The sequence below is a fragment of the Mus musculus genome, chromosome 18 (assembly GCF_000001635.26).
Source record: "Mus musculus strain C57BL/6J chromosome 18, GRCm38.p6 C57BL/6J".
Lineage (NCBI taxonomy): Eukaryota > Metazoa > Chordata > Mammalia > Rodentia > Muridae > Mus > Mus musculus.
The window spans coordinates 52390805-52415009 of NC_000084.6; positions in this window are offsets into that span (position 1 = coordinate 52390805).

Genomic DNA, 24205 nt, shown 5'->3' on the forward strand with positions numbered 1-24205 from the left:
TCCCACTCCCGGTTAACCTCTGGGGAAGGGATATTATGCAGCATTTGGGCCTTATTTTGTCCAATGAAAATGCCCCATCGGGAGGGTATTCAACTAAAGCAAAAAATATCATGGCAAAGATGGGTTATAAAGAAGGAAAAGGGTTAGGACATCAAGAACAGGGAAGGATAGAGCCTATCTTACCTAATGGAAACCAAGACAGACAGGGTCTGGGTTTTCCATAGCGGCCATTGGGGCAGCACGGCCCATACCATGGAAAACGGGGAATCCAGTGTGGGTTCCTCAATGGCCCCTATCCTCTGAAAAACTGGAAGCTGTGATTCAACTGGTAGAGGAACAATTAAAACTAGGCCATATTGAGCCATCTACCTCACCTTGGAATACTCCAATTTTTGTAATTAAGAAAAAGTCAGGAAAGTGGAGACTGCTCCATGACCTCAGAGCCATTAATGAGCAAATGAACTTATTTGGCCCAGTACAGAGGGGTCTCCCTGTACTTTCCGCCTTACCACGTGGCTGGAATTTAATTATTATAGATATTAAAGATTGTTTCTTTTCTATACCTTTGTGTCCAAGGGATAGGCCCAGATTTGCCTTTACCATCCCCTCTATTAATCACATGGAACCTGATAAGAGGTATCAATGGAAGGTCTTACCACAGGGAATGTCCAATAGTCCTACAATGTGCCAACTTTATGTGCAAGAAGCTCTTTTGCCAGTGAGGGAACAATTCCCCTCTTTAATTTTGCTCCTTTACATGGATGACATCCTCCTGTGCCATAAAGACCTTACCATGCTACAAAAGGCATATCCTTTTCTACTTAAAACTTTAAGTCAGTGGGGTTTACAGATAGCCACAGAAAAGGTCCAAATTTCTGATACAGGACAATTCTTGGGCTCTGTGGTGTCCCCAGATAAGATTGTGCCCCAAAAGGTAGAGATAAGAAGAGATCACCTCCATACCTTAAATGATTTTCAAAAGCTGTTGGGAGATATTAATTGGCTCAGACCTTTTTTAAAGATTCCTTCCGCTGAGTTAAGGCCTTTGTTTGGTATTTTAGAAGGAGATCCTCATATCTCCTCCCCTAGGACTCTTACTCTAGCTGCTAACCAGGCCTTACAAAAAGTGGAAAAAGCCTTACAGAATGCACAATTACAACGTATTGAGGATTCGCAGCCTTTCAGTTTGTGTGTCTTTAAGACAGCACAATTGCCAACTGCAGTTTTGTGGCAGAATGGGCCATTGTTGTGGATCCATCCAAACGTATCCCCAGCTAAAATAATAGATTGGTATCCTGATGCAATTGCACAGCTTGCCCTTAAAGGCCTAAAAGCAGCAATCACCCACTTTGGGCAAAGTCCATATCTTTTAATTGTACCTTATACCGCTGCACAGGTTCAAACCTTGGCAGCCACATCTAATGATTGGGCAGTTTTAGTTACCTCCTTTTCAGGAAAAATAGATAACCATTATCCAAAGCATCCAATCTTACAGTTTGCCCAAAATCAATCTGTTGTGTTTCCACAAATAACAGTAAGAAACCCACTTAAAAATGGGATTGTGGTATATACTGATGGATCAAAAACTGGCATAGGTGCCTATGTGGCTAATGGTAAAGTGGTATCCAAACAGTATAATGAAATTTCACCTCAAGTGGTAGAATGTTTAGTGGTTTTAGAAGTTTTAAAAACCTTTTTAGAACCCCTTAATATTGTGTCAGATTCCTGTTATGTGGTTAATGCAGTAAATCTTTTAGAAGTGGCTGGAGTGATTAAGCCTTCCAGTAGAGTTGCCAATATTTTTCAGCAGATACAATTAGTTTTGTTATCTAGAAGATTTCCTGTTTATATTACTCATGTTAGAGCCCATTCAGGCCTACCTGGCCCCATGGCTCTGGGAAATGATTTGGCAGATAAGGCCACTAAAGTGGTGGCTGCTGCCCTATCATCCCCGGTAGAGGCTGCAAGAAATTTTCATAACAATTTTCATGTGACGGCTGAAACATTACGCAGTCGTTTCTCCCTGACAAGAAAAGAAGCCCGTGACATTGTTACTCAATGTCAAAGCTGCTGTGAGTTCTTGCCAGTTCCTCATGTGGGAATTAACCCACGCGGTATTCGACCTCTACAGGTCTGGCAAATGGATGTTACACATGTTTCTTCCTTTGGAAAACTTCAATATCTCCATGTGTCCATTGACACATGTTCTGGCATCATGTTTGCTTCTCCGTTAACCGGAGAAAAAGCCTCACATGTGATTCAACATTGCCTTGAGGCATGGAGTGCTTGGGGGAAACCCAGACTCCTTAAGACTGATAATGGACCAGCTTATACGTCTCAAAAATTCCAACAGTTCTGCCGTCAGATGGACGTGACCCACCTGACTGGACTTCCATACAACCCTCAAGGACAGGGTATTGTTGAGCGTGCGCATCGCACCCTCAAAGCCTATCTTATAAAACAAAAGAGGGGAATTGAAGAGATTTTACCCCGAGCACCAAGAGTGTCTGTGTCTATGGCACTCTTTACACTCAATTTTTTAAATATTGATGCTCATGGCCATACTGCGGCTGAACGTCATTGTTCAGAGCCAGATAGGCCCAATGAGATGGTTAAATGGAAAAATGTCCTTGATAATAAATGGTATGGCCCGGATCCTATCTTGATAAGATCCAGGGGAGCTGTCTGTGTTTTCCCACAGAATGAAGACAACCCATTTTGGATACCAGAAAGACTCACCCGAAAAATCCAGACTGACCAAGGGAATACTGATGTCCCTCGTCTTGGTGATGTCCAGGGCGTCAATAATAAAGAGAGAGCAGCGTTGGGGGATAATGTCGACATTTCCACTCCCAATGACGGTGATGTATAATGCTCAAGTATTCTCCTGCTTTTTTACCACTAACTAGGAACTGGGTTTAGCCTTGATTCAGACAGCCTTGGCTCTGTCTGGACAGGTCCAGACGACTGACACCATTAACACTTTGTCAGCCTCAGTGACTACAGTCATAGATAAACAGGCCTCAGCTAATGTCAAGATACAGGGAGGTCTCATGCTGGTTAATCAACTCATAGATCTTGTCCAGATACAACTAGATGTATTATGACAAATAACTCAGCTGAGATGTGAACAAAAGTTTCCGGGATTGTGTGTTACTTCCATTCAGTATGAGAAATTTACTAGGGCAGCTAATTTGTCAAAAAGTCTTTCTCAGTATATGTTACAGAATTGGACGGCTGAATTTGAACAGATCCCTTCGGGAATTGAGACTTCAGGTCAACTCCACGTGCTTGGACCTGTCCCTGACCAAAGGATTACCCAATTGGATCTCCTCAGCATTTTCTTTCTTTAAAAAATGGGTGGGATTAATATTATTTGGAGATACACTTTGCTGTGGATTAGTGTTGCTTCTTTGATTGGTCTGTAAGCTTAAGGCCCAAACTAGGAGAGACAAGGTGGTTATTGCCCAGGCGCTTGCAGGACTAGAACATGGAGCTTCCCCTGATATATCTATGCTTAGGCAATAGGTCGCTGGCCACTCAGCTCTTACATCTCACGAGGCTAGACTCATTGCACGGGATAGAGTGAGTGTGCTTCAGCAGCCCGAGAGAGTTGCACGGCTAAGCACTGCAGTAGAAAGGCTCTGCGGCATATATGAGCCTATTCTAGGGAGACATGTCATCTTTCAAGAAGGTTGAGTGTCCAAGTGTCCTTCTCTCCAGGCAAAACGACACGGGAGCAGGTCAGGGTTGCTCTGGGTAAAAGCCTGTGAGCCTAAGAGCTAATCCTGTACATGGCTCCTTTACCTACACACTGGGGATTTGACCTCTATCTCCACTCTCATTAATATGGGTGGCCTATTTGCTCTTATTAAAAGGAAAGGGGGAGATGTTGGGAGCCGCGCCCACATTCGCCGTTACAAGATGGCGCTGACAGCTGTGTTCTAAGTGGTAAACAAATAATCTGCGCATGTGCCGAGGGTGGTTCTCCAGTCCATGTGCTCTGCCTTCCCCGTGACGTCAACTCGGCCGATGGGCTGCAGCCAATCAGGGAGTGACACGTCCTAGGCGAAGGATAATTCTCCTTAATAGGGACGGGGTTTCGTTTTCTCTCTCTCTTGCTTCTTACACTCTTGCTCCTGAAGATGTAAGCAATAAAGTTTTGCCGCAGAAGATTCTGGTTTGCTGTGTTCTTCCTGGCCGGGCGTGAGAACGCGTTTAATAACACTCTGACTCATTCTTTTAGTCACCACTTAACAAACATGGCTGCTTCTTTCTATAAACCAACTTTACCTTAAAGGTGTGTACTAAGGATTTGTCTGTACACCAGCCAAGGGGGTTACAAGTGTGGCATTCCAGCCAGATCACACAGACCTAGGAAGTCTTTTGATAGGATCCCTTGGCAAAGCATCCATGTTATTGGATTAAAGTTTCTGTACACTTTCCTTTTAGACTCTCATGTTTACCAGCACACACAGACAATTACATTAACATTACTTTAACATTGAAGTAAATCACTAACATCACTGAACTATTCTTGTTGTGAGTCTGTGTAGGCAAGAGCAGCTGCCTCTTCTTCTATTAAGACACCCAACATGGCCCAGAGAATTTAAATTTGGAAAATATGGCAAGTATTCAAGAAGTTTTAAGATCTTTAGAATGCCATTATTGAATATTGGGAAGATAGAAGCCTATTAGCATTTTTGGCTAACAAATAAAGTTAATTGTCAATTGTCTTCACAGACAAATTTTATACAGATCTACAGGAAAAATAGAGTCCCTAAATACTTCTATATCTGTAAAATAATTGCTATTCTATCTCTATAGAATAAATTAATATTCTTTTAAATATGCCTTCACCAAGGAAATTCAAAGACAAATGGAATTACTAATAGATGTTGGCAAAACATTTTAGAAGAAATAAAACATATTATCTTAGTTTCCTTTTCTATTTCTGTGATAAAACACCCTGACAAAAATAATTTAAGGGCGAGAGGGTTTGCCTTGGCTCCCAGTTCAAGGCCGTTGTTTATTAGGGTGGGGAATTCACAGTGGCAGGATCTGGGGAAAGAGTTGGCCTCACTCTAGTTACACTCAAGAAACAGAGAGCAATGAGTGCATGTGCTCAAATTTCTTCTTTTTTCTTAAATTGTTATTTATTTATTTATTTACATCTCAAACACTACCCCTCATCAGGTACCCCCTCATGGAGTTCCCTTCTCTTCAGAGAGGTTTCTCCTCCCCACCCCACCCCACTCCTATGTATCTCCCACCCCACCCCCTGGCACATGAAGTCTCTGCCATATTTGGCACATCCTCTCCCATTGAGGCCAGACAAGGCAGCCCTGCTGGGAAACATACCACAGTCAGGCTACAGCTTTAGGGATAGCCTCCACTCCAGTTGTTGGGGGGCCCAAATAGAGACTGAGCTGCAAGTTTCCTATATATGTGGGGGGGGGGCTCATTCTAGTCTGGGTATGTTCTTTGGTTGGTGGTTCAGTCTCTGAGAGCTCCCAGATATCCAGGTTAGTTGACTCTGTTGGTCCTCCTATGGGATTCCCATCCCCTTCAGGGCCTTCAATCCTTCCCCCAACTCTTCCCTAAGATCCCTCCATGCAATGTTTGGCTGTGGGTAACTATCTATTTCAGCCAGCTGTTGGATAGAGCCTCTCCGAGTCAAATATCTCCTTTTAATGCAGTCCAAGATCCAAGAACAGCACCACCAATTTTAGCATGTATCATCTAATCTCAGTTAACCTAATCAAGACAACTTCTTATAGGCATGCCCAGAGACTGTTCAGAACTTAGTTATTGTAGATAATAGCCTTCACCTTCAATGGTCCCAATTACTACGAATCGTGAACTCTACCCTTGAGGTGAAGGAAGAAATGATGTAGGAACTCTTACCCTTTGTCCTGTACAGCATGTAGTATCCAGAGGTGAAACAGTGCTAGATAATTTCCAGGAGTATCAGCTTATTAACATGGAAGAACATAAAGTGAATAGTGTTGAAGACTGTAAAGAAAATAATTGAGGTTATTAAGTTGACTGGGTACATGGGCACTGAAATCAATCAGACTAAAAAGGACTGACCCAGGGCCAAAGAAATAGTCAAGTTTGGTACACAAACTAGAAGCCAACTACTAACTATATAACAAGAGAATATGATCTTTTCTAGTTATGTTTTCTTTAGTTCTGTTCTCATTTTAATTTGGATTTGTGACATTTTAATTTTGATAGTGACAGTGTCTCGCTATGTAGCTCTGACTAGTCTGAAACTCAGTGTGCTATAGGTTGACCTTGAACTTGCAACAGCCTCCTGTCTCAGCCTCTTGAATGCTGTGAGCTACCAGGTCTGGCTAGATAACTTTAAAACAGGACAGAGGAACCATGGTATAATGTTAATAGACCTTGGCACTATGGAGAAAGCTGAGTTAGTGAAGTCCTTGCCATACAAGCTTGAAAACCTGAGTTTAATATTTAATCCCTAGGCAAAGTCTGGACATCATGCCACCAACTCATCACTGAGAATCACAAATCCAACGCTGGGATCTAGAGACAGTTGGACCCCTTAGATTACTAACTAGTCAGCCAGTATGAGCGCCAGACAAATAAAAAGACTATCCCAAAAGCAAAGTGGATGACATTTAAGGAACAACACAAGGTTGTGCTCAGACTTACACAGAGAGAGAGAGACAGAGACAGAGATAGAGACAGAGACAGAGACAGAGAACAAAGAGAGTTAATATATCTCTGACCTTATTCCTTCACATTAGAAGACATAGATGGTAAGAGTGCGTAAGCCATTCTCAGTAATGTTGGCTGTACAAAGTATATTCTCACAGATTTGGAATTAAATGATAACTTGATCATTTGCTAGTTTGTGGTTCTTGGTGAGCTATGCGGCCATATTATGTCTTCTCTCGATAACTGGGACTATTTCTATTTCTAAAAACGTCCAGTAAATATCAAACAAAATAACACTAAATGTTGTTAAACTCATAGCAGATTCACAAAACAAAATTAATCACATCTTTTCTTCACCCTTTACTCCTCATTCTGTAGCAGGTTGTCTATTAGGAAGTTGACAGTTTATATAGAAAATGTTAGCACAACACAGAAAATATTGCAGACTGATAGTGCAGTAAGTAACTTTCAGCTAAAAATGTTCACATTAGAATTGATTGATGGCAAATGAGGAAATTGTTAGGTCATAAATCACCCTGTTTTTCTCAGTACCCTCTATTACACATCATGAAAGTTGGGGAGCTGTGAGCCCCACTGCTGTGTGTAAAGAATGAGGAAATATCTTCCCAGGGTGCCACTTGGCTAAGCCTCTGCCATATGTCCATGGTGCACTCAGCTATTACGGCACATCTCATTTTATGTCTCTACTTGACAAGCACAACTTAAACCAGGAATGAGAGCCTGCACCCTGCCCGCTCATCTAATTCCCATTACTGCTAATTACACACACACAGCGGGAAGACCACAGCTCTTCAGAGTAAGGCGTGGTTGTGAGAGACAGAGTATGAGGCTCAATATGCTGTCAAAGCAGCAAACAGTTCCTTACACTTGTTAGCGACTATACACCTACAGATAATTTATTTCTCAAACCTTAGTTCTGACTCACTTATATCCACATACTCTATTTGAACTTTTGGAAAAATAAAACCACTCTTTTTTTGTGTGTATGGCCTGACAAGATTTAGAAGTAATCTGTCTTCATAGAGAGTCCTCAGCGTGCTACCTTCTGAATTACAAAGTAAGAAAATTGTCTAAAGACTGAGATGGACCAGTGAAGGGAATGAAATATATAACATTAAGACCATTTCTATTCCATTTATTTATCTTTGTGTTTGAGTTATCGTAAACAAGGGTGTGCTGCTTTAAAAGGAAGATTTTGAATTGTACAACTAGTTTCAGGTATTTTTATTTTCGTCTTGATATTTATACAAAGACATGCTTATGCTATGCTATGAGAGAAGCATGCAGCGCAGACCATTAGCACATACACTATAAAAACATATCTATGTGGTTTATCCCAGACTATTGATAATGTAAATAAAAGTTAAAATCTAGCCAGTATTTTCACTTTTTAATCCTGCATTAATGTATTTTAGGTTAATTAAGAATTACAGGTCACCAGGAAGTATATTACCACACTAAGACAAGAAACTGATCTTGGCAGTACTGTCAAGGTTTGCATTGGTACGATAAACCAAATTTTTTTACATATTTCCTTCAAGATTTGCCTATGTTTTTAGAAGAACATATTTTCTTGTGGAATTTTCAATATTAAAATAGAAATTTTTCCACATCTCAATGAAGACATGAAAATGAAATAAAACCCACTGCTTAGAGGCACATCGTTTGTTTCTATATTAATTTTGTCTCTAATCCAGAAAATATATGGTTTTATTTTAGTCCAAGTCCCTGTGAACTCAGTCTTTGCCTATTTCTTAATACTAAACATCTTTTTCCAGATGATCATTTTCAAGTTTCCAATCTAGGGGGTTCAAAGTTTGAGTTTCTCCACTTTCAAATGTATTATCATAAGGGTTTGAGGCACTTTTATGGAAATGAAATGTTATGTCTGCCAAATGTTTGCTGTAAAGTAAATTTTTATAAAGTAATGTTCCCAGCCTGGTGAAGCATGGTCATTACACTCACATGGAAGGTAAATGAGTGCCTACGGGGGAGAAGGAAGGCTCAGGAATAAATTCATGCATAGAACATATTCTGTTCTCAAGTTATACACAATTCGTCTGCATCACCTTCAAAATGAAAAGCAACGAAGACAGAACAGAGACCATGTTTAGAGGGCTAAGTCTTTTTGACTGCCACTACTATATGATTGCAAAAGTCTCCTTTGTAAAGCCGGTTTATTCCGAATCTAAAGCTGACCCCCAAACCTCGGTTAATTGTGGTGGTTACATTTTCTTTTGTGTACACTTCAGAAGATGCACTCTAAGAGCCCGAGAAAGCAGCTCTGATAGATTGACCCTCAGACATGTCCTGCCCAAAGGAGGTTCTAAAAGCTGTTCAGGTGAAGTCCAGAGTAATTTTATCCTTGTAGAGCATACAGAAAATATCCCTGAAATGAGAACATACAACGTCTCTTCCATTTCAAACTACTTACTCTTCTCATCAGTGAAAGGTCAAATTCAAACGTATTTTATAGGCTATTTTTGGGATTCAGCTAGAATCTTGTCCCAGCAATGTTCCCATCTCATAAGTGAGAATCTATTTTTGGAGAAACTTCTACAATTAGAGATATAACATGGATGGTGATGGGGTGGAATGGCTGGTTACATCTATGAATAAATAGAATAAGACTCACAAGAATAAACAATAAAAACACATTTTATTGGAGCATTTGTCAGAGAATTCATGAGTTAGACCACACTGTTCCTAAATGACCCAGAGTTGGTTCAACCACCTGGCCTGTCTATGCAGTATTGGCACTTTTTCTGTATTTGTAAGTAAATTAGATAAATATTTAGAAAACTGGTTAGAATTACTAATCAAGCTTTGGACACAGAAGAAAGAAATAACTATAAATGTGAGTAAGTATGCCTTGTTAAAGGAGTTGTTAAGTTATCCTGCTCCAAACTTGTCTCTGTCTCAAAAGACAGAGGCAGCTCCAGAGACTCTTTTGTAAAAGGAGCCATCCAACTGTTGGCTAGGTAGCAGGAATTACAACATTTGCAGGTTTTTCTTTCTGTGATTTTTTTTCTAATAACCCTAGAGTGTCAGCAATACCGAGAAATGAAAAATAAATGAAAAGGGAAAATTATTTAAATGTGATTTCTAGACACAGCTAACAGTCTATTTTAATAACCATACTTACTAAAAAAAAACAAAAAAACAAAAAAACAAAAAAAAACCTGTATTTTACCTGCATTTCTAATAAGTAAAACTTCTCGTGAAATTTTGTTTATTATAATCACTATTAATTGTATGGTTTCAATTAAAAATAAGCATTTACTAGCTGGAATTTATTACTGCATCTATTTGACTATAGACAAATTATGTTCAAATTCTATTCCCTCTACCCTTACCTCTAAGCCTAACCTTCCTTACATTACCACAGAGTAGTACCTTCAGAGAATACCTTCAGAGAAGGTCCTCTAAGACTCAGTAGCACCCTCTGCTGAGACGTCTCTGATTCCATTTCTGTCCTGAACAAGCATGTCACACACACACACACACACACACACACACACACACACACACACATCCTTTATAGAGTCATCTGCACTTGCCCTGATTTTGGTTGTATCTTCTATTTATTCGAGCACTTGCATTGATTCACAAACCCAAAAGGTGCAGTCTAAGGGCTTTGAACAGTCTTCAAAGAAGACATTCATATCTACACTCTGTCCTGACATCAGCTTATCCCTTGCTCTTTGTCAACATTTCTACTCAGATCTCATACTCCGAAAAAAGAAAAAAGAAAAGCAAGCCTAGATTGCTCCCTTTGACAATCTTGCAAGCCACTCTTCCCTTCCTTGCAGCAGTCACTTTCCAGTGTGCTTCTTTGAAGAAAGCATCTTTAGTATTGAGCAAATAATTGCATACTAAGTCTGACTTTCCTCTTTCTCGGCTCGTATTCCATCTCCCTGGGAATGTTTTTGTCAGAAGTTCAGAATACTGAGTTTAATATTCTTCTACAACCCGTGTTTCCCCTGTACAGCATTCACAGCCTTGGTGGCTAATTCTAAGTCACATCATTGCTTGTCTCATTCTGTTTCTGTCACAAGGAAGAAAGAAAGCATCATGAGGACAAAAACTGGGATTTTGTAGCTGTTGTCATTTGCTTGCTTTCTCCGTATTTCTAGCACTCAGCAATGTTAGGAAATCGCCCCCTCTATAATTTTTTTGACCTACACTGGATGAATACTCACATGGAATGTGCATGGCTATAATGTGTCACAGATGTATGCAGCTATCTTTTCTGTAGCCTTCAGACATTCTCTTCTTGATACCAACTTTCAAAAATACGTACAGGGAATGTTTGGTGTTTGTTCGGTCTAGTTGGATTGAAAAAAAAGTAGGTGAGAACTTTATGTAATGGTGAAAACTAACATCTAAAAACTGATTTTTGGTAGATAGTGGATATTTCCCCTGACTTCAGATACGCTGTATAAATTCCTAGCTAAGAGGAGCAACAAATTGTGCTTTCTACCTTTTCATTAGCGTGGTCTCAAATATTGAACTTTTCTATTGATTCTATATAAAGTCATTTTGTTTACGGAGTTTATACTATAGTTTATTTCTCATTCCGTGACTCGAATTGATCTCTACATCTATTAAGTTATTTTTATGCTCATGAGTTACGTTATCTCAAATAAAAATGTACCAGTACAGGCAAAAGTTAGTATTTTGGCAGCAAGAAATACTTGCTATGTGGTGGGTCTCCTCCTATGTCAATTTTACCCAACCAGCTCTTCCTGCGCGTTGACAAGGTGCCAGCTGCTTCTGAATTTCCACGGCTATTTCAGAATTTCTACATGAATATACAGCAGTGTTCTTGGATGTAATTCAAAGATTTCCCTGCAACTTCAAAACAAATGAACTATTTCTACTTAACCTTTATGTTCATAGAAAGTGACCTGGCCAGAGGGTGAGTGAAGTTGTGGGGAGGGAACACACTCTTGATTCAGCTAATGGTACTGCTGGCCAGGTCTGGAAAGGCTAGTATGATGACAGCACCACATGTTAGCTTTCCTTTTCCTCAGGAAGCAAAATGAAGGCAGCCACATATTTTTTAATTCTTCAGTCAACATCCTTATGAAGAGGTTGGCATATTTATTAGTAAGGTAACTGGGTTTTTTTTGTTTGTTTGTTTGTTACCTGGAGTCAAATAACTAATTTATAAAAATTTCAAACTCAAAATGGTTTCAGTAAGAGCACTCATTCGAACGTTATCCAACTGTGTGGCGTAAAAGCTGCAGCAGGTAAGCGTTCATCACTACCTTCAGATAGAAAACAAAACAAAACTCTAGCCGCTGGTGTGGAAAAGCCCATGCTCTCCTGATCTAAATCAACACAACATGTGAAGCAAACCATCTTACAAGTGTGGGATTCTCTCAGTCCTGTTCATCTAAGAAAAGTCTTTGGAAGGGATAAGGGAAATGTAGTCAATAGTGTTTGCACTGGGGAGTCAGTCCTAAATCAAATATATGCAGGTCAGAGGACAGAAGTTGAGCGGAGCTGAGGTTCAGGCCTTCTTATAGAGGCTGTCTTTCTGCCCGTTCGTCCTTCATCCCTCTTTGCCATCAGATCACCCACATCAGTATTTTCAGAGTAGGATATGTGAGCTCTAATCAAGCTATTTTAAAGTTTGTCGTATCTAGAATTTTACACATAAGCAGATTCTGTCTATCTGCCTCATGCCTGAGCACTGCTCACTGGCATCTGGTTCATTTGTCTTTTCTATCACACTGAGACTGAACAGTTCACATTAATTGTTGAGGCCAACGACAAAAGAACAGATGTGGGCTTAATTGCACAAATAATGTTTTGAGGCAAATGAAGGTTAGACAAGAGTCTCTGAGAACTCTCAGAGCATTGGTTACAATGCTGGTTCCACAAAGAACGTGGAGGGCAGCGCGTACGGGTAGTGCGCATCATTCTTGAGCATATGGCGCAGCAGGCCTGCCAAACTTCTAAGAGCCTGCCTTGTGACAGTTGGATTCATCTCTGCATTTTGAGCAATGATTCAGTTTCAGCAAACATCATCTGTCACAATAAAGCAATTTTTAAATAAAGCTTCATATTCTGTTTAGTTTGGGTTTCATTTTATTGGCAAGATGATGTCAGAGCTCATAGAGGCAGTGCAAATTAAAGCAAACTGCACCCAATCTCCAGCTACCATTAGATTGGAACACAATATTATTATTCTGTTGCGTGTACTGTTGCTTCAAACCGAAAAACAGGAAGGAATCATTTTTGATGACTCTTCCACATTCAACAACTTTATAAAATGGGTAGTTTATGAACAAGCACAAAATGCTTAACAACTTTATAGTAAGGACTGAAGAATAGTGTGACTTTTGTTTTAGTTAGGCACATGGCTGAATATTGTGCCTATTTGCATGGCATTTCTTCCTTTATTTTACTAATAGCATCTCCCTCTTCCCTTGGGAATTCACTCCTGCATTCCATCTGGTCCAAGTGAAACTATACATTGGGCTATTGCTGCTTGCTTATCCAAAGTGGAGCTCTGTGACCCCGGTCAAAGCTATCAGACTCTTCCAGAAAACTGAGCATGGAGTGAAGAGACCAAAGTGTACAGGAAAACAGAACCAAGGTTTGATCCTAGAAATGACTCTAAGTTCTCACCACCAGGGTTCCTGAAACAGCAGTGAGTTTCTACTCGTTCTTGAATCCTTGTGCATTGTGTCATTTCATATTTTGAGTATTATTATACTTTTATATTCCCACTTTAGTTAATCAAATTCAGTTTCTGTTGATTACCACCAAGAATCCCCAATGCACTGCCCCCCCCCAAAAAAAAGTACCCAAACTCACCATATCAAAAAAAAAAAAAAATCCAAATTGCTCAGTGGTTAATGTTCTTTCTGTACGAGCACAAGGATCTGTGCTCACATAACTATGCCCTGTGCAGAACGTCAGCACAGTGTGTACTGGAAGCTCCAATGCTGGGACATAGACCAGCAACTCCCAGGAACTCATTGACCAACCAGGTTAACCCAATGATGAGCTCTGCTTTCAGCAAGAGACTCTGTCTCAAAACAATGAGAAGAAAAGTAATTGAGAAGAACATCTCGGGTCAACCTCTGCTCTCCACGCGTGTACAGCAAGCATGGGTATGCGTACCGTGTCCACTCTCACATACAATAGAAATGGAAGATGTAACTGAGTATCTCCAAAGAAAGGGGTGCTTCAACTCAGAACTCGTGCTACTCCGGTACTTGGATCAAGTTTAATTATAATTCAGGTATTTTTGTAAGCATGACTGTGTTGTTTGTATCTGATTCATTATTAATGTTCTCTTTTAATAATTGCAGAAGTTGAAGGAAAGGAGGAACGTCATTATAATCACAGCAGTTATTTGAATAATAGATGATATTTATGAGTACATTTTAAGGGAGATCTACTAGACATTTTATTTCTCTTGATACATATAAATTTTCATTATTTTAAGATTAAATATTGATGTCAAGCTGTGAATAAATATGATGCCAACTATGACAATAGAATATTTTTTAGTACTAACAATGTCACTTAAGGTTTAGGACATATTTTAACTGGGGTATTGAAGAGAGATCCCTTCTGGTCCCATATAAGCGCAAGGATGTGAGTTTAATTTCAAAAACCAAGCAAAAATACAGGTCTGTACTGGTAATCCTAGCACTGAGGAGATGGAGACAGAAGGAATCCAATGAGGCATGGGACCAGATGGAACCCAGCCAGCCTAGCATCACTAGTCCCCAGACCAGTCGGTGATGGAGCCCATCTCAAAAATCAAGGTGAACAGCTCAGAAATGCACTTGCGGTTGACACCTGCCCTCTATGTGATTGCTGGTTGTCACTCTTCTCAAGGAAACATGAGCAAATATGTATCATTCCACATTGGGCAACTATGACAAACTAAAGAAAGGATTCTACCAACGTCCAACTTGGTGGAACAACGACTGTACTGGGGTTGCTAACATGAGTATGGGCTAGGGGTTACTTACAGAAGCAGGAGCAAATCCATCACTGAAAACTCACCAAAACATGGGTGATGATTCACAAAAGAAATAATCTGCAAGCTACCTGCCCGACCTGCAGTCAGGTTCACATACTACAGAGTCTCCTTACTGCTTATACAACCTTAGGAATGCAGATGTCTTATGAATCTTGTTAGTTTTAGGGGCTTCCTGATACTTAGGATTTCTTAAGTTTTTGGATCTTAATTCCAAGACTACGCCAGGGCCTAGCAAACACATAAGTGGATGCTAACAGTCAGCTATTGGATGGATCACAGGGCCCCCAATGGAGATGCTAGAGAAAATACCCAAGGAGCTAAAGGGATCTGCAACCCTATAGGTGGAACAACAGTATTAACTAACCAGTGTCCCAAAGCTCTTGACTCTAGCTGCATATGTATCAAAAGATGGCCTAGTCGGCCATCACTGGAAAGAAAGGCCCATTGGACTTGCAAACTTTATATGCCCCAGTACAGGGGAATGCCAGGGCCAAAAAGTGGCAGTGGGTGGGTAGGGGAGTAGGGGGTGGGTATGGAGGACTTTTGGGATAGCATTGGAAATGTAAATGCAGAAAATACCTAATTCTTACACGCGTTCTCGCGACCGGCCAGGAAGAACGCAACAAACCATAATCTTCTGCGGCAAAGCTTTATTGCTTACATCTTCAGGAGCCAGAGAGCAAGAGAGCAAGAGAGCAAGAGCAAGAAAGCAAGAAAAAGAACAAGAACAAGAGAGAGAAAAAGAATGGCAAAACCCCGTCCCTTTTAAGGAGAATTATCCTCCGCCTAGGACGTATTACTCCCTGATTGGCTGCAGCCCATCGGCTCAGTTGTCATCACGAGAAAGGCAGAACACATGGCGGGAAAACTGCCCCTGCACGTGTGCAGATTATGTTTACTACTTAGAACACAGCTGTCAGCGCCATCTTGTAATGGCAAATGTGAGGGCGGCTCCCAACACCTAATAAAAATTAAAAACAAATCCCCTTCCAAGAGGAAGGGATTTTGCTACACAACACATGAGGACACTCATGCACAAACCTATGAATGCACACATACACACATACACACATACAAAAAAAATGTATTTTAATAAAATGTTTTCGCCATTCACTATTTTGGACTATGTTTCACTAAAATCAAGAACATCCTTTATCAATAAGACTCCAGTTAGGGAGAGAAATGGTTCAGCTAATTGAAAGTAGACATTGCTGTTTAAAAGAACTTTAGCTCATTTCTCAGCACTAACTCTGAGTGCCTCACAACTGCTTGCACCCTCTAGTTACAGGGGATCCAATGACCTCTTCTGGCTTCCATAGACACTGCATTAGTGTGTTCAATCCTCCACACAAATACACACACACACATACATGTGATTTTAAAAATAAAAATAAAACATTTTAAAGATTCCAGGTATTCAAAAATTGTTAGAAAACAAGGCTAACATTTGACAAATAGGACCTCATGAAATTAAGCTTCTGTACTGCAAATGAGTCAATCAAGTGAGGAGACAGCTGACAGAACTGTAGAAAGTCTTTGGCAGCTATATTTGACAGACAATGTCTAGAATGTGGGAAACTAAACAATAAGCAATTAAACAGAAGATAAGAGTGTTTGCTTTGCAAGCATGAGGTTTTGAATTCAAATCACAGCAATAACATAAAAATGTCAATAATATAAAATGCAGCCTTGTGCACATCTATCCCCAGTCCTTGTACACGGCAAAGCATGGTGAGACTGGAGTCAGTATCACTGTGTTTTGCTGGCTCCCAGATTCAGTGGGAGACATGGTATCAAGGGAATCAGGAAGTCAGTGATAGATCAGGTCATCCAATGTCCTCTAGCATTTGCACACATGAAGGGTCACATACATCTGTACACACAGGAATACATAAGCCACACATAACACACATACAGAGAAAGAGAGTGAGAGTGAAAGAGAGAAAGAGAGAGAGAGATCAAACAATACATCCAATAAATAGGCTCATGAAATGAACAGATATCTCTAAAATAATGTAAAACAAATTGCCAGTAAACACACACAAAAAAAAAAAACAAGTTTAACTTCAGTAGCCAACATAGAAATCCAAATCAAAATTAAATTGACATTTCCTCAACCCTCAAATAGTGTGAAAGTCATTAAGAAAATGATGATAAATGCTGTGGAGCTGTGAAAAGAAGGGAAACCTTACATACTATTGGCTAGAATATAAACTGGTTAGGTCACTATGGAAGTTTCTGGAAATACTAGAATTACATCAACCATATGACCTATCCGTACCACTCCCGGGTGTTTACCCAAAAGACACTAAGTCAACACAGCATAGAAATATGTGCACCTCCATGTGTATTGCCTCACTTTCCATGGTAACCAGTTACAGGACCTACTCAGGTGTCCAAGGATAGAACCTGACTGTGGAAAACTTGGTATACGCACAGTATGTTTACCATCCATAAAGAATGAACTTATGTTGTTTGCAGAAAAAAAAAGGATGCAATTGGGGATAATCATATTAAATGAATTAATCCAATATCAGAAAAAAATTCCATATGTTTTGTCTCATCTGTCATTTCTAGATTTTACAGGGATTGTAGGATGAAAACTGTCTAGGGGGACAGAGTATTCTGGGAAGAAAGAGTGAGAGAGAAAAAGACTGTAGGAGGATATGAGGAAGAAATACGCTCACTGTACATGTACCAAATGTTAAAAACAAACAAAACTAAACTTAAACCATGAGGAAAACAGCCTAGCAGGAATGTCTTAAGTCTTGGCTGTGCTGTGCCAGCCTGTGCAAGCACAGGACACACAGCATAACCATAGAAACACCATCCATGCTGGTGTTTATCCCGGATACGCCTGGATTTGACTTTGTAAGTAGTAGGCAATGTTTCCTGATATAAGCGTGAAGTGTATGGGCTCCAGTCTCACAACAAACACATGGAACTGAAAATAAGAGTCAAAGATACAGGATTCCAGTTTTGTAGGTGTTTTTTAAATAGCAGGAAAAGAAAAAACTGGAAAACTGAATACATATATTCTTCCTTATCAAAGCAGTTCATTTCAAAGCACCCTCTCAAAAATTAAGTAAGACTTTGATTATTTATTTATTTATTTATTTTTATGTTATGTCATCTTGGTTGTTTGAGACAGGGTTTTTTTGTGTAGCTCTGACTGTCCTGGCGAAGATACTGTATTCTCTAACTGTCAGATCTATTCTGCAAGCATTTGCCAGTTCTGTGACATAATTCCAAGTTCTTTGTTGGTTTTTCTGTGTGAACTATCCATTAATAAAGGTGGAGTATTAATTTCCTGACTAATACATTAGAATCTATGCCTTACCTTGAATATAGAAATATTTGATGTAACATAATTGAGTGTTCCAGTAAGATATGTATACTTACTTTATACATTTATGTATGTTGAATATTTATTTTATCAGCTTGTTATTAAATAGACCTCTTTGGTTTCATATTACCCTTTCTAACTTCAACACTGTTTCAGATCAATGCTGTTGTCCCAGCTTACTTTTGACTTCTGTTCATGTGTTGTATATTTTTCCATCACTTCTCCTTAAGTGTCTCTGTATCTTTGCCAGCAGTAAGCCCCTTGAAGATTTACGAAGAAAACATATCGATATGCCAAGGAAACGTCCCCGGAAGTCTTGGTGTCTGGAGTGTGCAGGCAGAAACTTCTCGAATCTCAGCAGACTAGGAAAAGATGATGGAATAGGAAGCAGGCTAGTTTAGGAAGCTCAGGGCCTGCTTCCGGAATCTCAATACCTGTGGTGGCATGTCCACACTTCCTAAAGTTTCAGTCACCTCCCCATAGTTCCACCAGCGAGGAACCAAGTATTCAGACAAATGGACCTGTGGGACCCATTGCACATTTAAGCCCTAACAAAGGGAGACTGTGAGACAGGAAGTAGAAAGTGGGTGAGAAAGGTAATAGAATGAGCACAAGGAACGCAGAAGGGAAATTACTGGGGGCCACAGGGAAAGCAAGAAATGGACACAGGTACCAGACAGTGGAATGCTGAACAACAGCAACGTTTGATAAAAACTTACGGACGTTCCATAGTGAAAACGGACACTTTATAAGCTAAAACTGAAAAATGGAATCTGTAAAAATGTACTGTCCGTGCTGTTATCTCAAGCTTCAGTATGTATTCACGAAGATTCTCAGTCAATCATTATGGATGCAGATATGTGTCACTCAAAATTATTCTGAATATTTTTTCCTTTCAGTCGTGATTAATGTTATAATGTTTAACCTATTTTTTTTAAGTTATTACATGGAAGAAATCTAAAGATACAAAATTATACTTTAGAAAGCTTTGTCGTGAAAAGTGTGACACATCATAGCTAGCGGGCAAATTAAAGAACTGAGCCATACACCTTCCAGCTGTCTGATGCGAAATAAACCTGGATCCAGAGAAACTAAAACGCGTTTGGTTTCAATAGGGAAAACACAGTCCTTGTTAAAGAAGCAGACCACACACATAGCAGTGAAAACTGCCCTTGAGTTTCTCTCCACTGCCACCTAGAGGACGGAAAAAGAAGGACTGGGTATAAAGGCTTGTGGAATTTGAATTTAAACTAGACTCTCACTCTTTACCATCTTAATGCTTCTACCTCATATTGTTCTTTCTAACTGCCTTTTCCTCTGTTTTTCTTATTTGTTTTCTAAGAAGATTCAAATGGCTTTTTTGCGGGACTATCATGAAAGTCAGCTCTCCTCCCAAGCACTGTTTGGTATTCTATTTCTTGTTATGTCTTCAGCGAGCCTCTGTAGCTTTGTTGACTTATTCCCGTCAACCAACTATCATGTTTGTAGACACATACAGAATTACCTATGAAACACAATAGTCGTGTGTGTCATAATTTGGGAGCTTGATAAAGCTCCTGTTTCTTTCTTTTCTTTTTTTCCATTCTAATTATCTGAGTCTGCTCTCCCATTCTCTATGCAGTACACCACAGTGAGCCTGACAGCAGAGCCTGGCTGTCAATTTCACACAGCTGGGAGGAGGGAACCTCACTTGAGCATCGGCCTCCATCAGACTGGGCATGTCTATGGAGCATTTTCTTTTTCTTTTCTCTTCTTTTCTTCTCTTTTCTTTTCTTTCCTCTTTTTTGATTTTTGCCACTTACATGTCATGATTTCATTTTATTTTTTTGGATATTTTCTTTATTTACATTTCAAATGTTATCCCCTTTCCTGATTTCCCTTCCAAAAATCCCTTCCCCCTATCCCCTTGACAACCCATCCACTCCCACTTCCTGGCCCTGGCATTCCCCTACACTAGGGCATAGAATCTTCACAGGACCAAGGGCCTCTCCTTCCATTGATGTCTGACTAGGCCACTCATCCTCTCCTACATATGCAGCTAGAGCCATGGATCCCTCTATGTGTTTTCTTTGGTTGGTGGTTTAGTCTCAGGGAGCTCTGGGGGTACTGGTTAGTTCATATTGTTGTTCCTTCTATGGGGCTGCAAACCACTTCAGCTCCTTGAGTCCTTTCCACAGAATATATTTTTAAACGCATAGAATAAAACAAGATTACAAAGGAAAACAATCATGTTGAAACAGCTGTGAAGCGGGGAAGCCGAACTGACAGTACAAACATTTCAGACTACCCATTTAAAAAAACAAGGTGAGAACTTGTCAACTAACACTTCAAGTAAACTACAATAAACTTTCTGTGTGTGCATATTTTTCAGTTCTTGTTTATTCTGCAAATTTGATGGTGTGCTCTAATTACTGAACCGTGAATGTTAATGTGCTAAAAAAAAAAAGTAGGAAATGGTTTTTAAATGATGAGAGATAAATTAGCATAAACAAATGTATTAAATAATAAAACCATATCCAAAAGGAGCATGTCTTGACTGCTGATTGATGCTGGAGGGCCAGCCCACTGAAAGCAGCGACATCCCTGAGCAGCTGTTCCTAGGCTGTATAAGAAATGTAACCTTTTGTGAGCCTGAGAGGAAGCCAGGAAGCAGAAATTCTCCAGGGTCTCTGCTTTTGCTTCTCTTTCCAGCTCCTGTAAGCTGCATCAAACCCTCCTTCTCCCTAGATGCTTTAGGTCATGGTGTTTGTCACAGCAACAGAAACCAAACTAGCACAATGTTTCTTATCTGTCTCTAACAGCAACGACATCTTCATATCAGCTTTGTCACATGCTGGTCAGAACGTGCCTTGGGGACGTTTATCCAACAGAGACATAGCAATGCTCTACCACAGGCATGATAATTCTCTCTGCTTGATGCTATGTCACATTAACAGGTGACTGCACAGATTTAAGTGCCCCCACTATTTAAAAGAGGTGTGTTGGATAGTTTTTATGCCCACTTGACAACAAGCTACAGTCAGCTGAAAGGAGAGAATGTTAGTTGAGGAAACCCCTCCATTAGATCTGAATGTAGGGCCTTTTTCTTGTGGTTGATTGAGAAAGTCTCAGCCCATTGTAGATCCTGCCCTCCATGGGCTAGAGTTCCTGAGTTCTATAACAAAGCAGGCTAAACAAGCCATGAGAAACAAGTCAGTGAGCAGCATAGATCCATGGCCTATGCATCAACTACTGCCTCTAGGTTCCTGCCCTGCTTGAGATCCTGCCCTGGTGTCCTTCCATGATGGACTACTATGTGGAAGGAAGTGTAAGCTGAAGTGAAAATTTCTGTTTCCTTTGGAGACACAGTTGTGTTATGTGATTTTTTTTTTTAATGGAAGTGTCTTGTGAGAGAGCATGGGTTGTTTGGCTGAAACAGACGTGTGAGAGGGCATGTGATATTTTGCTGGAGAAGATGCTTGAGAGGGCGGAGTGTGATGTTTGGAAAGAATATAAATGGAACCCCACAGTGAGAGGATGCTCTTGTATTGCTACACCACCTTGCAACACTTCACCGGTCTTCACTGATCTTCGCTTGTCTTGACTTCACAGAAAGAAACTTGCCAAAGACCTTCTTGTGGTTTTCTGCCTGATTCTTGCCCCTTCTTCTGACTCACACTGATTTGTCTGAGCCTTGCTGATTCAGTCACTGCTATTGATTGTATTTGGTGTTTGCTATAGAACTGGACATCTGATATCTTGACATGGAAGATTGGAATCTCCACAAAGAACTACTTCTAAACAGGTCCACAGTTCCTTGTCCTACTAACCATCTTTCTCCCCTACCTTTGGATGGTGAGCTTGAAGGAAAGTTGAAGCATTTAAAAATCTTAAAGTAGGCTTTCAAAAATTTAAGACTACAGTGGGCCAAGGAAACCCATTCCTCCCCAACTTTCTTTTGGTAGTAGTATTTCATCACAGTAATAGTAAACCTAATTATAAGAGGACTCCATTTTACCACACTCTAAGAGTCTTTTATGAGGGTCTCTGCAAACACCAGAGCTGGCAGAGTATTGATCTGCATGAAGCAGGAAGAAAATCTAGTTCAGTGTGATTCAATAGCATTGATTCAAACTTCTGAAATGTGACACTGGGCAGTTTATTTTAGCCATATTTAAACATGGCACAATTTTGAGGAAAAATGTTCCCTGGCGATAATTAACTCAAAGTTTAAGACAGCTTTACAGGAAAACTCTTTACAAAGTGAAAATGGCCTCTTCCATAAAGATGAGTTCTGTTGACTAACAAATAACATTCAAGACAAGCATCTACGGAGAATGACTAGGGTAAACATAATAGCCTTTGGGAGTCAGGGATTGCCTGGCCCTAAGTAACCTAGAAGTCACCTAGGCTGTTGTAAAGTACATGTGACATCTCTCATAAGGACAGGTCCTATTGCTTGAGAAGCAGTGCTAAAGATCTAGAGAAGAGTCGGATAGAAACAAAAATAATAGTCTTGGGGACCTGGGTGAAGCCTGGCCCCGCAGACAGCAAAGATCACCAGATTCTAAACTACAAGCATGCCCCAACGTCTGTGTGTTATACGGGTATACCTCTCCCCACTGGGGCCCAGCTTGTGTGTTTAACATTCTGGAGTCCTAGCGCTTGTCTGTGAGATTGAGAACCTCGCGCCCACTACAGTCTTTGATTTTGTTCGCCTAATTTTTACTTCTGATTCTGAATAATGAGGAGCTCTTCAGTCTTTCCATTTTCCCTCCACACCATAGCACATTTCTATCCCTTGCCCGTTTTAAAATTAAACTTCTTGAGCATTTTTCATTGACAAAGTAGTTCCATCTATACTCTAGATATCAATCCTTGGTAAACATGAACAAAAATATTTAGCTATTATCTTCTAAATGATTATGGTAGCTGAGATTAGGCACATTCTGGGTGGCATGCCTGTAGACATGTCTCAACATTATTGAGGATATATCACAGTTGATAAATGCTGAGGAAAAGTCACTTTTCTTTGGGAAGGTGGCCATGAGTAGGTTGCTCATGGCCACATAGCCTTATGTATATGGGAAGCAGTAATTGAATGGGATATTAATAAGTTTTTTAAATGACAGTACAAAGGTATTAGGCCTCTGGCTCTTACAATCTTTCTGCCATTCTCCCAGAGAAAGACATGGAGAGGGTTAGAAGTTGTGTCACAGGTGGGGTTAGGGCACCCCTGATCATTCACCTGCCTTCTCACAGGTTGTGTATCTCTGTGAGAGGAGTGCGAGCTGCAATGCCTTGTGGATCTAAATGGTGTATGTTCAAATACTGTGTGTAAAAAAAAAAGAGTTCAGGTCAGACAAGGCCACACATATTTACATACATGAATATACATGCTCATAGAAATAAATTCCAAGTGGTATTATTCAGAACTATCAATAGTGATAAACCAGGTTGGCCTCGAACTCAAAAATCCACCTGCCTCTGCCTCCCAAGTGCTGGGATTAAAGGCGTGCTCTGTTCCACACTTTGTCTCCATATTTCCTCCGGTGAGTATTTTGTTCCCCCTCTAAGAAGCACTGAAGCATCCATACTTTGGTCTTCCTTCTTCTTGGGCTTCATATGGTCTGTGAATTGTATCTTGGGTGTTCCAAACTTTTGGGCTAATGTCCACTTATCAGTGAATGCATACCATGTTCTTTTGTGACTGAGTTACCACACTCAGGATGATATTTTCAATTTCCATCCATTTCCCTGTGAATTTCTTAAAGTCATTGTTTTTAATAGTTGAATAGTATTCAGGAAAGGCTATCCAGAGACTGCCCCACCTGTGGATCCATCCCATATACAGTTATCAAACCAGGTTGTTATTATGGATGCCAGGAAGTGCTTCTAACAGGAGTCTGATATGCCTGTCTCCTTAGAGGCTCTGGCAAAGCCTGACAAATACAGCGGCAGATGCTCACAGCCAACCATTGGACTGAGCATGGGATCCCTGATGAAGGAGTTGGAAAAGGAACTGAAGGAGCTTAGGGGGTTTGCAGCCCCATAGGGCGAGCAACAGTGTCAACTGGCCAGACACCCCAGAGCTCCCAGGGACTGAACCACCAACCAGAGTACACATGGAGGGACCCATGGCTCCAGATATATGTGGC